General features: G+C 38.5%; 1 long non-coding RNA gene across 3 annotated transcripts; it reads left to right on the top strand.

Moving 5' to 3' along the window:
* The first annotated feature begins 1 nt into the window (after nucleotide 1).
* Nucleotides 2–20,753, top strand: LOC144578716 (uncharacterized). Of its 3 annotated transcripts, XR_013525033.1 has the most exons (5): nucleotides 2–408; nucleotides 908–949; nucleotides 1,482–1,530; nucleotides 10,043–10,118; nucleotides 19,446–20,753. It is a non-coding gene; the product is annotated as an uncharacterized LOC144578716 (long non-coding RNA). The 3 variants fall into 3 exon arrangements; XR_013525034.1 differs by lacking the exon at nucleotides 10,043–10,118; XR_013525035.1 differs by lacking the exons at nucleotides 1,482–1,530; nucleotides 10,043–10,118.
* Nucleotides 20,754–21,173: the final 420 nt, after the last annotated feature.

Raw genomic sequence — 21,173 nt, 5'->3', positions numbered from 1 at the left:
TATGCGATATATCCGGATGCAACTGTCATGGCTGCTATCAGTGAGGGCCCGGAATGGAGATCGAGTAAAGGGTTGCTCAGCCGCACTTAGAGCCCAAGGAGGCCTCTCAAAGGACAAAGGATGAGATTGCCTGGTGGCAGGCAGTCCTAGGAACTGTGTCGCCGCTCTTCCAGTTAACTTGCCGCTACGTTTTTCTAGAAAAGTCACTCTTCTTGACAGGGTGGGGCCTCACTTCTGACCCAGCCCTTCTTTGTGTACCAAGTTTTTGTTTCCGTCACTTCCCGCAGCCCCGGAGCTCGGCGGGCGATACTGCGGTAGCCTGAGAGGAAGGGGCGGGCCGGATGCTGGAACTGGGAGAGGTGCGGTTCGTCGGGAGTCCCGAGCGGCCAAGGCTGGAGTCTCCTAAATGTAACCTCGCGTTGCCATACTCTTTGGTGCCTGGTGTCTGGTTATTTCACTCGAGATGCTCGTCACTGTGGAGGCGTTCAGAGTTGGTCATAAGGCTCTTCTCTGCTGACCCAACCACACTCAACCACAGCCTGCCCGCTCCAGATAGCCTTTGATCCTAGAAAGTATCTAGGATGGGCATAGTGCAATATGTTATTTATTTTTTTAAAGTCTCAAACATAAGTAAAGTATTATTAAAAGTTTTAGAATTAATACGTAGAGTTCACATTATTAGGTCATGTGATTGTTTTAAGGTTTAAATTTAGGTAACATGTTAGTACTTGTGAGATTTTAACAAAAGGATTTAAAAAGGTATGAGAAAATAGATTAGTCTTTAAAATATTTTTACTTTGCCACTGTGCAGTTGTGACATGAAGGCACCTCATAACAAGGCTTTAATTACAAGAAGCTTCTGAAAATAAAATTCTGGATATATTAATGTGGGTTTTCCTCTCTGCAGGGTGTCCTATAGGTTTTGTCATGGAGTGAAACAGAAACAAATGTGAGTTATCATTAACATTTCCTAGTGGTTAAAATTACTTTTTAAGCGCTTAACTGTCTATTTTTTAGATTGAAGATTTCAATGGAAATCATTTTGATTTGACTGAAATATTTAATATGTGATGAGTTGATATTGAAATACAGATTACTATTATTATAGAAACAATAATGTAGAAACTAATATTTAAAGCAGGTTTACTTCACATACTGTGTTGTTATAATTTAGATTTTTCACTTAAACTCTCAAAATCTGAAGAGCTGGCCTAGTAAGGCTTAAACCTCTAAAACTTGAGGCATCTGTACCAGGCTTAATATACATAGTTATAATAGCTTTTTTAAAAATTTTTACCAAGTTCCTCAGGTGATTCTAATACAGTATTTTAAAGAAAGCAAAAAGAAATTATCTGTTTATACATTTTGGTTTCTTGTTTATATGCTGAGATTGTGCTTATAAATGCATTCACACACATTGAAGTACCTAATTTGATCATCACATCAGCCTGGAATCTTCATTTTTGTATGGTTTCTTGCAGGTGGGTCTACTGAGTTCTTGGCACAGTACCTGGACAAAACATTGTTAAGGTGGAAATGTTTATTGTATTTATCACTTCAAACATTTGACCAGTTTATTTAGTTGTGTAGTGCTTTAGACAAATAACTATATGTGGTCTTCACTTAGTGTATAGTAAACGTAAAGTGTGACCTCAAATAGTTGATGTTTATGGAATACTTACAATATGCCAATCTTTGTGATAAGTCCTAGACATATATTATCTTATTTAATACTTACAGCAGTACTCTGAGTTAGGTTTGTTAAATCCCTATTTTAATAGATGGAGCAACTGAGGCAAAAACGGTTTAAGTTCCTTGCTCATGGTCACAAAACTAGAGCCGTCTTCTTACCTACTTATTTTGTATGACATCTCTTTTCCTCCATATAACTGAACACTGGTAGAGGAGTGAATATGAAAAACAGACCTGAACTTATTCTACCTATCCAGCTTTGTGAGTTAGGGCAAGTCATGTGACCACTCTGAATTTCATTTTCCTAACCTATAATCAATGAAAACTTTGAACTGTTATATTTTATTGAATCTTGAATCATCAAAAATCCTTAAGGCTGGGTGTGGTGCCTCATGCCTGTAATCCCACTACTTTGGGAAGTCCAGATGGGAGGATTGCTTGAGGCCAGGAAGTCAAGACCAGCCTGGTCAGTCAAGATAGCAATATCCCATCTCTACCAAAAAAAAAAAAAAAAATCCTTAAAAGTATGCCTTCACCATTGAACCTGGGATTTTCTTCCAAGCCCCTGGTGCTCATTCTGAGTTTTGAAGTATTGATGCACGTGTAGGCAGTGCCAACTGCATCTCCATTGCTGCCTGGTTGATCACATTATAAGATGTGACTAATTTCAGAGATGTCAAAATGTAAAATAATGTATGTCTTGGAACTGATGAGCTCTTTTTCAACCCTGACTCTGTAACACCTGTGACTTTTTAACATTTTATTGCAGGTTTAAGTATTCTTGAATGTAAATGATTCAAGATAAAACATAGACTTCATTTGATTACATCTACAACATTAATTTTTTTAAAAATTAGGCTTCATGATAATGGAAAAGTGGGAACCATGTTTATCTTTTTCACCTGTGAATCCTCCATACTGAGAACATGCCTGGCACATAGTCAGAGCTCAGTAAACGTTTACTCAATGAATTAAACAAGTCTTCATTTCTTTTTTCTTTTGTTTGAGACAGAATCTTGCTCTGTTGCTCAGGCTGGAGTGCAGTGACATAGTCTCAGCTCACTGCAACATCTATCTCCAGGGCTCAAGTGATCCTCCCACCACAGCCTCCCAAGTGTCTAGAACTACAGGCACACACCACCACACCTGGTTAATTTTTGAATTTTTTCTAGAGACAGGGTCTTACCATATTTCCCAGGCTGGTCTTGAATTCCTGGGCTCAAGTGATCTGCCTGCCTCAGCCTCCCAAAGTTCTGGGATTATAAGCATGAGCCACTGTGTCTAGCCAAGTCTTTATTTCACATTATAAATACAACATTAAAAAATTGTGTTTGAGTTGAATTAGATATAAAATACACAGTCATGCATGCTTAATCACAGGGATACTTTCGGAGAAATGTATTGGGCTATTTTATTATTGTGAGTGTACTTACATAAATCTATGTGGTATGCCCTACTACACACCTTTGTGATACGGCCTGTTGCTCCTAGGTTACAAACCTGTGTAGCATGTTACTTTATTGGATACCATAGTTGGTTGTAACACAATGGTATTTGCATATGTAAATATGTCTAGACATAGAAAAGGTACAGTAAAAATAAAGTATTATTACCTTATGGGACCATCAGTGAAGCATCATTATGCAGCACACGACTGCAATATAATTAATAGTGGAAAAATATTTGGCCCTGAAATTTTTTTGCATTCAGAAATTCACTGTTATAAACTTTCTTTCTAAATATCTTTTCCTCTGCTCATTATTGTTGATTGTCATCAAGCATGGGGTGTATTTTGTTCCCTGAAGAAGTATAATAAAAATTGAAATGCCAACATATAGACGTTCTAACAAGGAATCCAACTAGTTTGTTTATTTTTGAAACGGAGTCTTGCTCTGTTGCCGGCTGTAGTGCAGTGGCATTATCTCAGCTCACGGCATCCTCTGCTGCCTGGGTTTAAGCAATTCCCCTGCCTCAGCCTCATGAGTAGCTAGGACTACAGGCGCGTGCCCCCATACCCAGCTAATTTTTTTGTATTTTTAGTAGAGACGGGGTTTCACCATGTTGGCCGGGATAGTCTCGATCTCTTGACCTTCTGATCTGCCCACCTTGGCCTCCCAAAGTGCTGGGATTATAGGTGTGAGCCACCCCGCCCCGCCTAACATGTTTATTTTTAAACTGGTCGAAGTATAGAAACATTGTTTAATTTTTAGAGATCTTCATTGTAAGAAAAGTTCAAAAAATGTTTTGATAGCTTATTTAATTTTTATGAGTATTCTGGAGGTGATTAGGCATCCCAGTAGACAAATAATATTGAAGACTTCTGAGTTATGAATAATAAAAATAAACTACAGTTGAAAGATGTATTGAAATTATGTCAATGGGCAGAAAAGTGTTCAAGTTTTGGGGTGGCAAGTGTAAGAATGATGTAACTGGAGAAATTATCCCAACCATAATTATAGTTGTCTGATAGTCTGTACTTTCAGTTAGAACCAGGAAGGTAGCACAGGAATAATTATAGAGTTGTAGACTGTTCTGTGTAGATAATCAGTTGAGTGTTGTGCTGTGGCAAGAAAAACCGGTGTGTGAGGTATCATCAGGAAGGGATTTGGGAAAATTAACAAAAAAAAATCTTACCCTCAAGTAACACAGTGTTTTATCTAAACATGAGGTACAGGAAATTATTTTATATTCATAATTCAGATGTTAAAAATCCTTTCAATTGTTAAATGTGATTATGGCTATAATTTTACTTACATAATGCTGTAAAGAACATATGCTTGTATATTTAATTTTTAAAGACCAAGTAGAGGAGTAAAGTCATTTACATAATTACAAAAATTCCTGCCCCTAAAATAAAACTCTTTACCACATGACAGCACTTCACTACTGAATGAACATTAGCCATGAACATCTTGGAATTTTCACTATCAATTTCCTTTTCTCAGGGCCCTTTTTTACAGAAAACACGAAGTTTGTATTCTTTAGTTATGTCTGTGCAGTAATGAGGAGGGAATAGTATTCATTCTGTTAGTGCTTATTTCCTTGCACAGACTTTGTAATGTATACTGAGTTCCCTAAACCCAAAGGAGAATAAGGCCAAGAGCCTACAAGAAATTATTTTATGAGTCCCAAAAAAGTAATTCGTTTTGTGAAGTTTTCAGAGAAGTTTATGCTTATTCATCAAAGACCTTCAAGTTTGAAGAACTGAAGGAGAAGTGATATCATTAAATTTGGAGCAAATATGTTTTTTAAATAATGTTTCAAGTATCTAAGGATTGCTCTGTACTACCCTGAAAATTGTTTTCCTTTAAAATTTTTATTATTTTCATACCCTTTTTCTCCATCTTTCTGTTTCACTCTAAATAAATAACAGTAAACCTCCCACCCCAACCAAATGTGAATTCACCTAGGCTGAAATCCTAAGATATAGTCATTTTGTTTTCCCTACTTTTTCTACATGTTCAAGAATTTATATCAAATACAGATGAATTTGAAAATTTGACATTTGGAGATAATCTCAGTGAGTCAAAAGATGAATTTATAAGCATCTCATTTAAACTCTAGGGTAAATCAATTTTTTAAAAAGTTTTTAAAGAACAAGGAATACAAGGCTGGGTGCAGTGGCTCACGGTTGTAATCCTAGCACTTTGGGAGGCCGAGGTGGGTGGACCACCTGAGGTCAGGAGTTCAAGACCAGCCTGGCCATCATGGTGAAACCCCATCTTTATAAAAAAAGTAAAAAATAAAAAAATAAAGAACAAGGAATACAAATGGGTTTTGCTAATTTAAGACATCATTGTTTTTTGTTTAATGTATTGAGTAAAGGATTTTCCAAGTTCACTAACAACTTTATTCTCCAAATCCTGAGTTTTTCTTTTTAGGTGCCAACCATGACTTCTTCTAATAGGGAGTATTTAGAAATGTTATCCTACGAGTTGGTGAAAAAAAAAAATCACACCTCCTTTCTAATCTTTATTGGAAAATCGTTCTTTTTTTTTTTTTTTTTTTTTTTTGAGGCCCAGTCTTACTCTGTCGCTCAGGGCTGGAGTGCAGTAGCACAATCTGGGCTCACTGCAACCTCCACCTCCCAGGTTCAAGTGATTCTCCTGCCTCAGCCTCCCAGGTAGGAGGAATTACAGGCATCTGCCACCACACCTGGCTAATTTTTATACTTTTTCAGTAGAGACAGGGTTTCACCATGTTGGCCAGGCTGGCCTCAGATTCCTGACTTCAAGCACCTTGGCCTCCCAAAGTGCTGGGATTACAGGCATGAGCCATTGCGCCCAGCTGGAAAAATCATTCTTTATAGTCAAAGCTTAAATGCTGCATGGACCATCTTCATAGGAGAGGATTCTTTTTATGCTCTGCTCCCTGATTTGGTGGCTGTGAGAACTCTCATTTAATAACATTTATGAAGTGCCTGCACAGCATTAAGAGATAGGCATGAAAAGATGATTGCATCTTGCCTCACCCCTGGAGGTACCTATGGGAGAGTGACATTTAAATGTGTACGTGTGGCCAGGTGTGTTAGCTCATGCCTATAATCCTAGCACTTTGTGATGCCGAGACAGGAGGATCACTTGAGGCCAGGAGTTCAAGACCACTGTGGGCAACATAGGGACCCTATCTCTACAAAAAAGTAAAAATTAGCCAGATGTGGTGGTTTGCACCTGTAGTCCTGGCTGTTCGGGAGGCTGAGGTGGGAAGATCGCTTTGAGCTTAAGAGATTGAAGCATCAGTGAGCTGTGATTGTGCCACTGCATTCCAGCCTGGATGACAGAGTAAGATGTTGTCTTCAATCAATCAGTCAATCAGTTAATACATACATACATAAAGTATGAACCATACTGTGGTAGAAGTATGTGCGGAGGCAGAGAGAGGACACGAATGATCCTTCAAAAGGGCCTCAGAGATGCCATGACACCTGAAATAGCCAGGCTTCTTTAAGGAGGCACTCTAAACAGTTTGATGGCTGTGCTTCTCAGCAGGAGCAGTACTCGATAAGTCAGTTCACTGTACTGTCACTAGGCTCACCTTTCTTAAGCATTGCAAGGTATTTAGCAGCCTTGGGTCTGTTGTCTTTTCCCACCAGCTAGTGTCAGTTGGAATTCGGGAGAGCATTTGGCATCCTTCTTTAGGTGTGCTCACACAATACAACTTTATTATTTTCTGAGCTTTCTGTCCCTGTCATTCTCATTCGTTTCCTTTCATTCACTGAATACTTTGGCACCTGCCTTATAGTTACCCTCTTCTCCCCAAGTTTCACCTTTATGATGGTCACTTCAAATTCCGTGTGGTTAACTGAACCAACATTACTCGTTCAACTGCTTGACCTCCAGTTTAGTGACCTTTACCTTTTCATGAAGCCACCCAGGCTCTGAATCTTACAATGTCAGCAGCTACACCCTTAAAAACTTAAAAAAAAAAAAAAAAAAAAAAACTCTTCTGTTCGCTGCACATTTTCCCAGCTTTCTAGCTGAATGATTTCCAGTGCATCTGTATACTTCAGCTTCAAGAACTCCAATCCCTTGGCTGTACTATTCTCTCTCCCAGTCAGCTTCTACTTTTTTCTTCCCATCACTTTAACCACTACACTCTTGCACCTTTTCCCCTCTGTTAGACCTATTCAATAAAACATAACCCTAGGTCAGAAATTGTAGTAATAGCTAACATACACTGAGTGCTTATTGTATTCCAGACACTATTCTGAGTTACCTAGATTGTCTCCTTTAATATTTTCAGTAATATGAGATAATATTATCTCAATTTTGTGGATAAGGAACATAAAGCTCAATTTCTGTTTACCTGTCAGTAGGATATAAACTCTAGAAGTTTGCCCTTAGAAAATGTGCTTTTAACCACTTGTTTAGACTGCCTTTCAAAGCAGCTGTCTTCTCTCCTTCCACACTTGGACTGCTGTACTGTTTTCAGGAAAGAGTAGGTTTGGCTAGGTGGAGAGTGTTAAAAGCACTCATCTTAGACCCTGGCTCTGTAACTAACCCTCTTGGTAGGTCTCCATCCAAGCCAGGAAACACATAAAGAGGGAAGTAACAGTGATTAGGTATTTAATGTCACCAGCTCCTTCTAGGTGTCTGTAGCCAGAGGGAGAAGAAAAGCTGGAGAATAGGCATCAGTTTGGGGATTGAGTGTGATATGTCACCTTTGCCTGATGACCTACTGAACGTTAAGAGACTGGACTGACTTAAAATTGGCAGAATAGGCATGAGAGAGTCCTCCATTTGTTTGTTTGTTGTTTTTAATTTTAGGTGAGTCTGAGTGATTATGTCATGTATGTGTGTGTCATGGCTGACGGGCTGAGGACCTCCATTGCCCTTTCCTAGGCTTGGCTCAGCTGGCCTGGAGAGATGTGCTGGGGAACACACACCCTCTTGTTGCCTTCCATCTCTATCTGTTTTGAGAAAACCACCCTTAACTAGTCTTTGCTGTGGGTTTCTCTCTCTAGATGTCCTTCATTTTGTTTTGGATTTGTTGACCCTGACATTGTCACTTGAAATGACAGGTAAAGCTTTTGAGACCTGATTGCTTCAGTTATTACGTCAGCTGTGGGACTCTCTAAGTACAGTCATGCATTGCTTGACAATGGGGATATGATCTGAGAAATCCATCATTAGATGAATTCACCATCATGTTTATTTATACACACACAGCTGTTGTAGCTACAGCACACCTGGGTTATATGGTGTAGCCTGTTGCTTCTAAGCTACAACCCTGTGTAACATGTTACTGTACTAAATACTGTAGGCAATTGTAGCACAGTGGTAAATATTTGCATTTCTAAATATATCATAGAAATGCATAGCAAAAACATAGTATAAAAGTTTTTTTTTAAGTATACCTGTTTATTCTTCAACCACCTGCAATATTTTCCCTCAACTAAATTATTAGTTTTAAAAGTCACTAACTACCACTTCATTTCTAAATTCAGTGGGTACTTCTCAGACCCTGTCTGACTTGACCTCTGTTCAACATGTGACAGTTTATCCACATTCTTCTTCAAATCTTCTCTTCCTTGGGCTTCACTGACACTAGTGTTTCCTGGTGTTAGATAACTTACTTCTGTGGCCATTCCTTTGAATGTCTTTAGGTCTTTGCTTTTATTCCTTCTCTCATTTTATTTGTGTATTTATAAGGCATTTATTATATGCCAGGCAGTATACCAAGTATTGAAGATAGAGAATCTGAAGCAAGATCTGGACTCTTTCTTCAGAAAAATACACTCCCAAACATACACTGAAATTTTAGCATACGTTTACAGGGCTCTCACACAGTGTTAAATACATGCATATCACTCTAGATTAAAACTCTTGCTTCAGGGCCTCCAAATTAGCAGAAAGGTTTTGCTTGTTTGTCTTTTGAGACAGTCTCACTCTGTCACCCAGGCTGGAGTGCAATGGCACAATCTTGGCTTACTACCACCTCCGTGCCTCAGCCTCCTGAGTAGCTAGGATTGCAGGCATGTGCCACCACACCTGGCTAATTTTTGTATTTTTAGTAGAGATGGGGTTTCACCATGTTGCCTGGGCTGGTCTTGAACTCCTGACCTCAGGTGCTCCACCTGCCACGGCCTCCCAAGTTCTGGGATTACAGGCATGAGCCACCGCACCCAGCCAGAAACTTATAAAAATATTTTTTAAAACTGTGCCTAGAGGCTTAAATTGTTTTAAAAAGCCTGTGGAAAGTGAAAATGAAAACAGTTTTTCCCAGAAAAAGATTTTGCTATCATTGGAAATTTTCTTCAAGGCCTTAAGACTAAACTAAATTCTTTCAACCTAACATTTGCGAACAATCTACTACTTTTCCTCTTCTCCCTCCAAGCCCTAATCCCATATGTTTTGATTGGTGTCACAAGAATATAATTCAGCAAAGAGATATAACCCATCCACAAAAAAGGAGAAAATGGAATGAAAAGGGCTATATCTTCACTTGAGATTAGATTGAATAAGGTTCTATCATCTACCAGGGTTCAAATGATGGCTAGGCTACCAACTTCAGAGAAGGAGTGCAGACAAGAAGTTGAATAATTCCCCATTTTGTGAAGTTATTTTTAGTGTCAAGAGAAGGAAATGGTCCTGATGTTGATATTGTGGTCACAAGTAATAGAATATTTGCATTTTGGGGGGCACTATCTAAATTATGCCGTCCGTGCTTTACAATCCTCTTCCAAAATGTGTGGGTGCTAAGAAGATCCAGCCCCATCTTCCTCATGTTACATATATTTAAAAAATGAATCTTCTAGCCAAAGATTTGTTACTGGGGTTCTTTTGATCACTGGAAACAACTAAGGAAAATAGATGGTAAAATTCATGTTTCTTTGGGGGCTATTTTATAGGAGATAAAACATTTGCCAATGTTTTCACCCAGTGAATACATATTGAGCATCCACTCCAACAGAGGGATTATAAATGGTAAGTAAAAGCAGATAAAACCCCTGCCCCTGCTGATGGTTTACTGTTATAGATCACCAGTAACCAGATAATCACAAATACAAAAATGCAAATGTAATAGGTGTTAGGAAGAAGCACAGGTTTCTATAGATCATCAGTAACCAGATAAGCACAAATATAAAAATGCAAATATAACAGATATTAGAAAGAAGCACAAGTTTCTATGAGAGTCTGTAACAAGAGAATTTGACTTTGTTAGATCAGGAAAGTCTTCTTAAAGTGATGCTCAAGCAGAAATCTGAAGACATGAATACATGTTAACAAGTGAAGAGGGAAGGAATGTGTGTCCTTGTTAAAGGGCTGATATATGCAAAGGATCTGTGATAGGAAAGACCATTCAAATATAGGTACTAGAAGAAAGGTTGGTGGTTGGAGGGGAGAGAAGGAGATGACACTTGAGACCAATTTCGAGTTTTGAGAAGATCTCCTTGGCTGCAATTGGAGAAAGTATTAGAGTGGGGCAGAGTAGGCATAAGACCAGTCATCCAAGCATGAGATAATGGTAACTAGAACCCAAGTGGTGGGGATGGAAATTTAAGACACTGATTGTATTTAATACTTGCTAATTGGTTTTGAGTTTGAATACTAGATTAGATTGGATATAATTGCTAGTATTTTAGCAGAAACAATTTGACTATTCCTTTTTGTATTGAAATAAGAATTACTAGTTTCAAAAAGTATGTGTATGTATGTGTGTATATATAAAAATATATATACTTTTTTTACCTTTTGAGTATTGCTTTATGTATTTATTATCTATTCAAAATCTTCTTAGTTCTAAAACCTTTTATAAATATTAATTCAGAGATTCTCATTGAATTTTTTAAGAGCAGAGACAAATGCTAAGCAAATAAATGAGTTCCTAATTTCCGAGTAGAATTTTATGTCATTACAGCCAAGTTTCCCCTTTTTATTTGGGAAGAGCCTAAATATATTCTTCCCATATGCTGAAGGACAAGGGGCAGTCAGTGAAGACACCTCCACTCCTCTCCACACAATCTTCAAAAGTGCCCAGAGAAGGGTTTTGTTGTACAATAAGAATCAGAAACTACAAAACATGGTGTGTCAAACTCTCAACTCCTGTTCTGCTCTCATGAAGGTTTGGAAGAATGCATTTGACTTAAGAGAGGTGGGACAGGCTTCCAACTCTCCCGATTGAGGAAAAGTGTTGTAGGTTGAGGTTGCTGTGAAACAGACTGTGAGACCGTGATTTGGCTACAGGTGGCTTGATGGGGAGGATTCTGGGGTATAATATGGGTGAGGGAGTAAAGGAAGCAGAATTAGGCAAAAGGAGGAGTTGAGCTGTGATGTAGTCACAACAAAGATGTCAGGGTATCCTACAAGCACACTCTGGAGCTGGGATGGCCCTTCAGAGTTGTCCTGAGTTGGGGCAGGGGCACTAAAGTATATGTACTTTTAAAAAGTGATGGAAGTGGCCAGGCATGGTGGCTCACACCTGTAATCCCAGCACATTGGGAGGCTGAGGTGGGTGAATCACTTGAGGTCAGGAGTTCAAGTCCAGCCTGGCCAACATGGTGAAACCCTATCTCTACAAAAAATAAAAAAATTAGCCAGATGTGGTGGCAGGTGCCTGTAATCCCAGCTACTCGAGAGGCTGAGGCAAGAGAATTGCTTAAACCCAGAAGGCAGAAAGAAATTTCAGTGAGCCAAGATTGTGCCACTGTACTCCAGCCTGGTTGACAGAGCGAGACTCCATCTCAAAAAAAAAAAAAAAAAAAAAAAAAGCCATGGAAGACTGTACACTGACACACAAGCCAGTCCTTCCCTGAAGCTTATTACATGCATTGAATATGAATAAGCCTTAATTTTGAGAAAATTGAGTCTTGGACCCTTGAGAATCGACCCTCAAACTAAAAAGTACCTCTGTGATCCTCTGTGATTTTAAAAGTAATTTTTATAACCAGGCTTGAGATTATTTACTTGTTTAGATGGGTTAATGGAACAGTCTTTTGTTAATATTCTACATGATTCTCTCACTGACATTCATTTTATAACTGTATCCAACTCTAATCCAAATGCAAATTTAGACATGATACCTAAAGGCCTATGGTAAAATTGGAGGAAGAGGGTGTTTGTCTTTCTGAGTGCATTTTCTCTAATAGTGAAGATTTATTGAGTTTCTCACTTGAATGTCACCAGCATATCTTGAATAACAAGAACATTTACTATCTCTATATACATGGCTGAATTTCTAAGATGTGCACCTTCTTCATATTAATTGGTTAAGGACATTCATAAATTACAGCACCCAGATAGGTAGGTAAAATTAGCTAAAATTTTATTTTTTGCTTCTAAAATCATGGTTCAGTAGCATTCACATACTCAAGAGTGCTAGCAGCTGTAGAGGCAGTAGCCATGAATATAACACATCTCTTGAAAAGACATGGGAAGTATAAACATCTTAACCTTCAGAAAAGTAAAGTGTGTGTCTATGTGTAATTATGCATGTGTGTAAAAAATATGAGAATATTCAGAAATCCAAAAGATAGCATTTTGAGGAGGGCACAATGAAATGTATACATAACTGGCCATATTGCAGAAGAATACAGGAAATGATACAAAGATGTCTATATCAGTTATAATGCTTTGGCAGCAAATAACAAATCCAGACTCAAAGAAGATTAAACAATAAAATTAACTCATTGATAACAGGAACTCCAGCTACAGGGTAGGCTTTGAGGCTTGGTTGCCTTTATTCACTGGCACAGTAATGTCATCAAGGGCGCGGGTTCTTTCCAACTCTGTCATATTTTATGTACAATAGGTGGGTGAAAAAGTATGTAATTATGACTTCAACATTAAGCTGTAGCAAGACAGCTGCAGCTGTTTCAGACATCACATCCAGAGCTGGCAACATTTGCTCACACTGTTAGAAAACTTCTAGAATCCTCCCAGCAGAGTTCCCCAGTGTGTCTTACTGGCCAGATTCTAAACATGGGCCCTTTTCTTTTTTTTTGGTTTTAGAGACCAGGTCTTTCTCTGTTGCCCAGGCTGGAGTGCAGTGGCGCGATTATAGTTCACTCTGATCTCAAAAACTCCTGGGCTCAAGCAGGTAGCTGGGACTACTGGCATGAGCTACCACTATGCTGGGTTAATTTAAAAAAGTGTGTGTGTGTGTGTGTGTGTGTGTGTGTGTGTGTGTTAAAAAAGTGTGTGTGTGTGTGTGTGTGTGTGTGTGTGTGAAAGAGAGAGAGACAAGGTCTTGCTATGTTGACCAGGCTAGTCTTGAACTACTTGCCTCAAGTGATGCTCCCACCTTGGCTTCCCAAAATGCTGGGATTACTGGCATGAGCTAATGTGCCTGGCCTCATGTGCCAATTTCTGAACCAACCACTGGCAAAGAAAACGAATTACTCTTAGACTTCTGAGTCCTCTCCCTATAATTGAGGGCAGGTTCAGCTTCCAGTGTTGATGTGAAGGGGAAGGGCACATGACAAATCAAGTTTCTGTTAGAAGGAAAAAAGGAGAAATGGATGCTCGTATAGGCAAACTGAATCTGCAGTAATGCCTCTATTGTCTTCTGTCAGCTCTTTGATTAGAGCAGAGCACACCAAAAGGAGGGGGGTGATTAATGAGAAAGCTTCATATTCTACCAGTGGACCATACAGTTAGAAAGCTACTGACCTAATAGACTTATTAAGAAGTTATTCTTCTGTCGGATAGCATTTAACAATATATTTAACAAAGAAGGTTAAAGGAGTGTGGATTGACTGCTAATAGAAGAAACTAGAGCTGTTTTGAAATTGATGAAAGTTCCCTTCATCTCTATAGCGATGGTTCTTAAAATATGGACCTTCCAAAATCTGAATCAGAATTTCCCAGGGCAATTGTTAAAAATGCATATGCATAAGCTATGCCCGGCTTACTTTATGAGGTTAGGGTAGGGTGTTAGGAGTCTGCATTAATTAACTCTTTGATTAATGCATACCTCCATTTAAGATTCACTGTTCTGTAGGCCAGTATCATATATAAGTATAACAATAATGAACTTCTTTCCACTGTGCTACAAATAAACCATTCATGCTGGATTGGTCAAACAAAATCAACTTGTAATATATCTGAAGACCAATGCCATAAGCTAGAGGGCCACTCTAAGCAAGGAGCCCAGATCCTGAAATAAACTTATATACTTAAATACTGTGCCACTGAAAGATTCTAGCAATGGCTTTAACACCCCTCCCCCATACTTCCTGCATTTTAAATCTCCAGACAGCTGACTCTCACTGTCATTCAAACTAGCATTTTACCTCATCCAAGTAATAGATTCTATATGTAAATAGGTTGGCATGAATGAAATCTCTACTCCTTAGCTAAGGAGGCGGCTGTGAGATCCTACTTTTTAGATGAACTTTCGAGAGTCACCTTTACATTTAATGTCCTTATTGTTGCCCTATCTATTCCTTAAAAAAAAAAAATCCAAACCTAGTGACCAGTTTTAGGGTATTTGTAAACAGAAGTGTTAGAGGAACTGTTAGTTTCTCTTGTTTCCATGAAGGGCAGGAGTTTCTACTCCAGTTCATAGGCAGAAAGAGAGTGATGAACACTTCCAGCCACTCTCCCTCCTCATGGTAGGAGGGAGACTATATGATTTATGAGTTGTGGATAAGGAAATGGGCATGTTTTGCTTCTCTCCCCTTCTGATCTTCACATTGGCAGAGGGGGGCATGTCTGGTTCACTCACACTTTCAGGGCATTTATTGCAGTAAGCCTATTATTTTAGGGAAGGACTACTGTTGTCCTGCCCTGCCTATGTCTGGTTGGAAATACTGAATTCTGTGGTAAAGTATTTATTAGGTTACCCACTGAGATAACACATCTAAGGCATGTCTTTTGAGGTAGGTTTTATTAGTTCCAAAGCTGATACTTTGATCTTCATCTGCTTATTCCCATTTGTATCTGTGCATGGATTCTGACTTTTCTCCCTTTTTGGGAGAAAAGAAGGGTGATATTTCTTATCCCCCTGGAACCTAAAATAGGATCATGATTGATTTCCCTGTCTCCAGAGGCATACATAGGAGGTGAGGGAGCACAATGGGGAATAAGGCTGAAGGAAGATGATCTGACTCTGGCTTCCCCTTAGAAATTTTGTTTTACTCAAGCTTTGGGGCTTAAGAGTGCCTTTTAGCAGGGAATGCAAATGTTATTTGTCTTTATTTTGTGTTATAATTAATGGCAGAAAGTTCATAATTATGATTTTATGAGCATGAATCCATTAACAAAAGTAAATGCCTCAATTGTGTATGATATTTTTAGAAGTCTCCAAAGATCTTATTTAGTATAGGCTAGGGAAGGTTGTACCCATCTATTGGAATGCTTTTTCCCATTCTCCCTCTTACTACTCATATTGCCCTGTGCCAGGGTCATCCCGAGGCTCCCTGCAGACATCATCATGAGAAGCCATGGTAGACACAGCATACATATTGCCTACCCAGTTTGTATTTCTTTCATCTTTTTGTTATTGAAACCTCAATTTTGCTCAGAATAACAATTACTAGCCTCAGTCTGTGAATCATGATTGATATGTGTCAATCATGACCATTTTATTTTCTTTTGCAAGATCGTTCTTGGCCTTCTTGCACTTGTGGATGATTATGTGACCCAGTTCTGGTGGATTAATCATAAGAGGAAATCTGCTGGAGGCTTCTGGGAAGATTTTGCTTTTCTGATAATAGTGACAGATGTAATGGGAGGCAACCTTTTCTTAGCTCTTCCTGTCTTGAACATGGAATACTATCTTGGCTGCGCCATCTTACCTCATTCTTAAGATAGAACAAAATACACTATTCATGAAGTCTACAAAGAACACCTAGACACGGGGTGCCTATCCATGTAAGTTTAACACTGCCCCACACAGTTTTCACATTCCCATAGATAAGCAGGGCTACTATTGAATATTACAAAAAATAATCTTTCCCAGGATCAAAATTAAATACATGATCCCAGAACCAAGTGTGCAGCTTACATTTAACCAGTGGCTGACATATTGCCTGATACATAAAAGGCAATACTAGAACAGTATATGTTGAATGAGGAAAAAATGAATCATTGAAAAGATGTATAGGTGAATGAAGTCACTAATGACCCCAAATACTGTTTATCATGAATTTCCAGTATGATGTAGTTTGGTTTTGTTCACTGCTGGTTATAAGCAAAATAGTACTGTACTCAGCAATTGAAACAAACAATGTAAAAACGTGGATGAATCTTAAAAACAGTATGCCAGCCTGGCATGGTGGCTCATGCCTGCAATCCCAGCACTTTGGGAGGCTGAGGCAGGTGGATCATGAGGTCAAGAGATTGAGACCATCCTGGCCAACATGGTGAAACCCCGTCTCTACTAAAAAAACAAAAATTAGCTGGGGGTGGTGGTGTGCGCCTGTAGTCCCAGCTACTCAGGAGGATCAGGCAGGAGAATCGCTTGAACCCGGGAGGCAGAGGTTGCAGTGAGCCGAGATCATGCCACTGCACTCCAGCCTGGTGACAGTGAGATTCCATCTCAAACAAACAAACAAAACAGCATGCCGAATGAAAGAAGCCACACCCAAAAGAGAACATCATGTATAATTCCGTTTGTTTGAAACTGTAGGAAAGGCAGACTTATTCCATGTTGATAAATTTTCATCTTAAGGGTGTTTTTCTCAGCGGTTGCTGAGACCAGAGTCTGGAATACATGGAGGATGAAGTGGGAGGGGCACAAAGAATCCTTTTAGGGTAACGGAAATTTCTGTATCTTGGTTGTGGTGGTTGCATAGGTGTTAAAAGTTACTGAGTATATCCAATTTATTGTGTGTAAATTATACTTCAATGAATTTGAATTTTCAAAAGAAAGCTCACTTCTTCATGATCGATAGTAGAGAGGGGTACTGATGCTGAGTGTAACCGGTAATTCATGCAGCTGTGAGAGATCCCTATAGAACAGGAGGACAGAGGTGAAAAGGTTATCTGCCAGACAGATTTTTCAGAGTCTACAAGGAAGTGGCCTTAGATCAGGTCATTTTTGTAGGCTTCTTGCATCTTTTGTAGGCTCCTGTGTAGGCTTCTGTCTGCTTGAGCCAGGGAAGGCACAAATTTTGTTGTATATTAAGAGTCACAAGGTTCTCATGGAATGAGTTCTTTAATACTTGAACCTCCAGATTTTTTAAAACTGAAAAAAACAAAACAAAACAGTATCTGCACAAATACCTCCTAAGGCTTTAATCTAGAACCTGCTCTAAGATATAATGGAGTCAGTCTACTTTTTGATCTAAGAAGGTTTTTTTTTTCTAAAAAAGACATATTTTCTTAATTGTAAAAGTAATCCATAATTACTGTAAGAAAAGTTAGAAAACAAATTTACCAAGGCAAAAATAAAAATCATCTGTTTTCACTACCCAGCAATAACTATGAGAACCCTTTGACAGACATCCTTTCAGATGATCAAATTAAATTAGTTGCCTTCGAATCAGTGAAACATACTCATTAGGCTACCAGGAAGTGACATGTGAATAAAGGAGGGCTTTCAGCCTCTCTATAATCCAAAGATTACTTTCACTTAGCACCTTACTAGAAGGAATATCTGTAAAATGTGAGTCTTTCTAAATGTACTAGTTGCTAATACGGTAGCATGTACACAAACAATCCTTTTAATATGTATTTCTCAGTGCCATTTCTTGAAGAGCATGGTTTCTAGGATTCTAGATTTGACATTTATTTTTCATATCTTGATATGAGACCCACAGAGGCTATAGTTCTTGAAAGATGTGAACAATGTTTCCCTCAGGTATGTGAAGGAAGAGAGGTGTGAAATTGGAGGATATGGTCCCCTTATCTCAGGCTCTGACAGGCCTCCTTCCTGGTGTCTGAAACCCATAAGGTACCTCTGCCAGAAGGAAAGACAAAACCTTTGCTGAGCCATTTTATTGCCTTCTGTGTGTTGGAAATAGGGGTATTGGTTAATGTGGCTGAGTGTGAAAACTCCAGGGACAGTCATCTTTGTATTATTTCCACTAGTGCCCACCACAGTGCCTGAAATGCAGTGGTTTAGTTGTTTATTGAATGAAAGTATTAACAATTGTGTTAACAATCAAGGTCAAAAAGAACTCAGGTCATCGGAGGTCATACGTTGATACCAGCTCACTTCTGATGACTATTAACTGTGTAAAAGACCCAGACCTTAGCCATGGTTGTTACCCTTCCTGGACATGTCCCTAGCCCAGTAACCCAATATGGAATGGAGGTCGGTACAGGAATAACCTGCAAACCATTACAAAAACATGGCTGCTTTCTGCAGGCCCATACCATCCAGTCCTGCACTTCTGGACTGGGGTGGCTTTCCATGGCACATGGCCTGCTATCTTGGGAATCTTTTAAAGAAGAACATGCATGTATATGGAGCATAGTTTTTCAAGTAGTCCTCAAGACTTTCTCCATCAGAATTACCTTAGTGCCTTTTTAAAATGTAGGTTCTTGATTCTTGTTCAAGATTTACTGAATTGGAATCTTTTGGTCCTGAGATCCAGATGATTCTCATGTACCCCATTTGAGAACCCAGGACTAAGTAGTGTATTTCAAGCTTTTTGGACTCTGACCTAGATTTAGAAATAAGTTTAATAAAACCAATTATTTGGACTTATTAGGGCAGTGTAATCTTACAGTTTCTTTTTTTTTTTCTGCTTAATTTGCTGGCTGTGACCCAGTAATTTCATTTTATGACTTACAAATGCTGAATTAGGGAATTGGATTAGATGACTTTTACTATGTTTCAACATTAAGATTTCACAACAACTGGGAAGAATTGCACAGCATAAAGAAAATAAAGTTTTATCTTTTCTTCCTCTTTCTTCAGATTCTAGCCAATATAAAGATTGTCAAAATTCATAGAAAAACATAGATGACTTTACTGTCTTCTCTGCCACTAAAGCTGTGTGACTTTGAATAGTCAAAATCTTTCAACTTCAGTTTTTATTACCTATAGCATGAAGCTGACACTTTCCCTTTATGTCTCATAAAATTTCTCAAATGAAATTAAAACTATGAGAAAGCCCTGTGATCTCTAAATGCATACACTAACATAAGATGATTTGTTTTATACTAATTATACTTGGAAACCTAAAATTATACATTGAGGCACATATCTTGCAGCACCTGGTGCTTTCTGGCCACAACATCCACTCTCCCTGATCCCTGGTGGATGGCCATTAGAGAAAAAGATACTGGAGAAATCATGTTAATGTTTAAGCAGATGTTTGATTCTGGCTCTGACATTGTATCTTGGTTACTTTCATGCAGCAGAAAATGGAATACTTCTTGGAGAAGAATCCAGTTCTAAGAATCTGGTTCTACAGCTTTATAACCAAACCACCCTTGCTCTGATAAAGAGGATAGGTACTCTGAAACCTGAGAACAAGTCTTCTAATATTTTCTGAGTCTTCATTGCAGGCGCTGCTATCCAGGTGCCAGCTAGTCAAGCTCTTACTTGGATCCTGGAGAGTAGCAGCTCTTGCCTAGCCTCACCCTTGAAAAGTCCCTACCACAATTTGCACACATCTACCCCATCCATTGTCTCATAGAGGATGATCAACCACTTAATGTTCTCTGAAGAAAAGTCATGGTGGCTCATGCCTGTAATCTCAGCACTTTGGGAAGGCACGGCAGGTGGATTACTTGAGGTTCAAGACCAGCCTGGCCAACATGGTGAAACCCCATGTCTACTAAAAATATAAAAATTAGCTGGGCGTAGTGGTACATACATGTAGTCCCAGCTACTCGGAAGCCTGAGGCAGGAGAATTCGCTTGAACCCACGAGGCAGACATTGCAGTGAGCTGAGATTGCGCTACTGCATTCCATCCTGGGCAACAGAGCAAGACTCCATCTCAAAAAGAAAAGTCAAACAGTTCCACCTCTAGTCCTTCTCCTATCCTCATACTCAGTGAACAAATCTCCAATCCCCACTTGGATTTTCATTCTCACATAGCTTGCAAAGAGAAAGTTCCCACTGTGGATTACTAAATATATTTACAGATACTAATTAGGTTTATCTCCTCAAAATGTGGCATCACCTTATCTTTTCTCACCCTCCAATTAAAAATGTTCGGCAGTGTTTGCCTGCAATGTATATATAAAGTTAGGCACTAAAAGTGTGTATGTGGGTATGTGTGTATGTACACAGTATTCAATATATTATTTTTATAACTTTAAGTATGCCTAAAATGTACTTCTAACATGTCTTCTGTAACATTACTGTTAGTCTTCTACAGGATGTCAGTCATCACTTCATTATGTTACTTAATTTTGGGCGGAGTGGCTAATGAATTGAGAAAATGAAATCAGAGCTATGTATTTTGAAAAGAAGACAAAATTATCATTGTTTTGCTATTGATCTGACTGTATACCTGAAAAAGCTAAAGAAATTTATTGAATTTTGTTAAAAACAATAAGGATTCAAAAAATTCTGAATGATAAAAATGTTTAATGAATAGCTTTTTTATTCTATGTAATATTGACTCATTTATGTGTTTAAATATAAGCACGTGTTCATCTATTGTTAGTGTAATTAAAAACACCTTGAAAATAAAATAATGGTTCTAAAACACAAATCATCTTTATATATGAAAACAATAGACAGATAAAATACAGTGAAAAAACAAATTTCATTCACAGTTGTGGTAATTTTTTTTTTAAGGGTAATATACCCAGAAGTAAACTTAAGAAATGTGTAAGATCTTTATGAAGAAAACTTAAAGATTGTACTGGGGGTCATTTAAGAAGATTTCAGTACATGGAAAGATATATCTTGTCACACTCCTGCACTCCAGCCTGGGTGACAGAGTAAGGGGAGAGACCGTGTCTCAAGAAAAAAAGAAAAAGGAAGATATATTTTGATAGGAATATGTCCCCCGAACAATACAAGCAAGGGTAAAAAAAAAATATTAACTGGTAAAAATATTTGTAACAGGTAAAATAGCTAAAGGGCTAATTTCTATTTGGAATCCTTTTTAAAACCAAGAACTAACAAC

Source organism: Callithrix jacchus, chromosome 12 (assembly GCF_049354715.1).
Source record: "Callithrix jacchus isolate 240 chromosome 12, calJac240_pri, whole genome shotgun sequence".
Taxonomy (NCBI): domain Eukaryota; kingdom Metazoa; phylum Chordata; class Mammalia; order Primates; family Cebidae; genus Callithrix; species Callithrix jacchus.
Note: the sequence above shows the minus strand (reverse complement) of the source record. Positions and strands in the feature narration are given on the sequence as shown.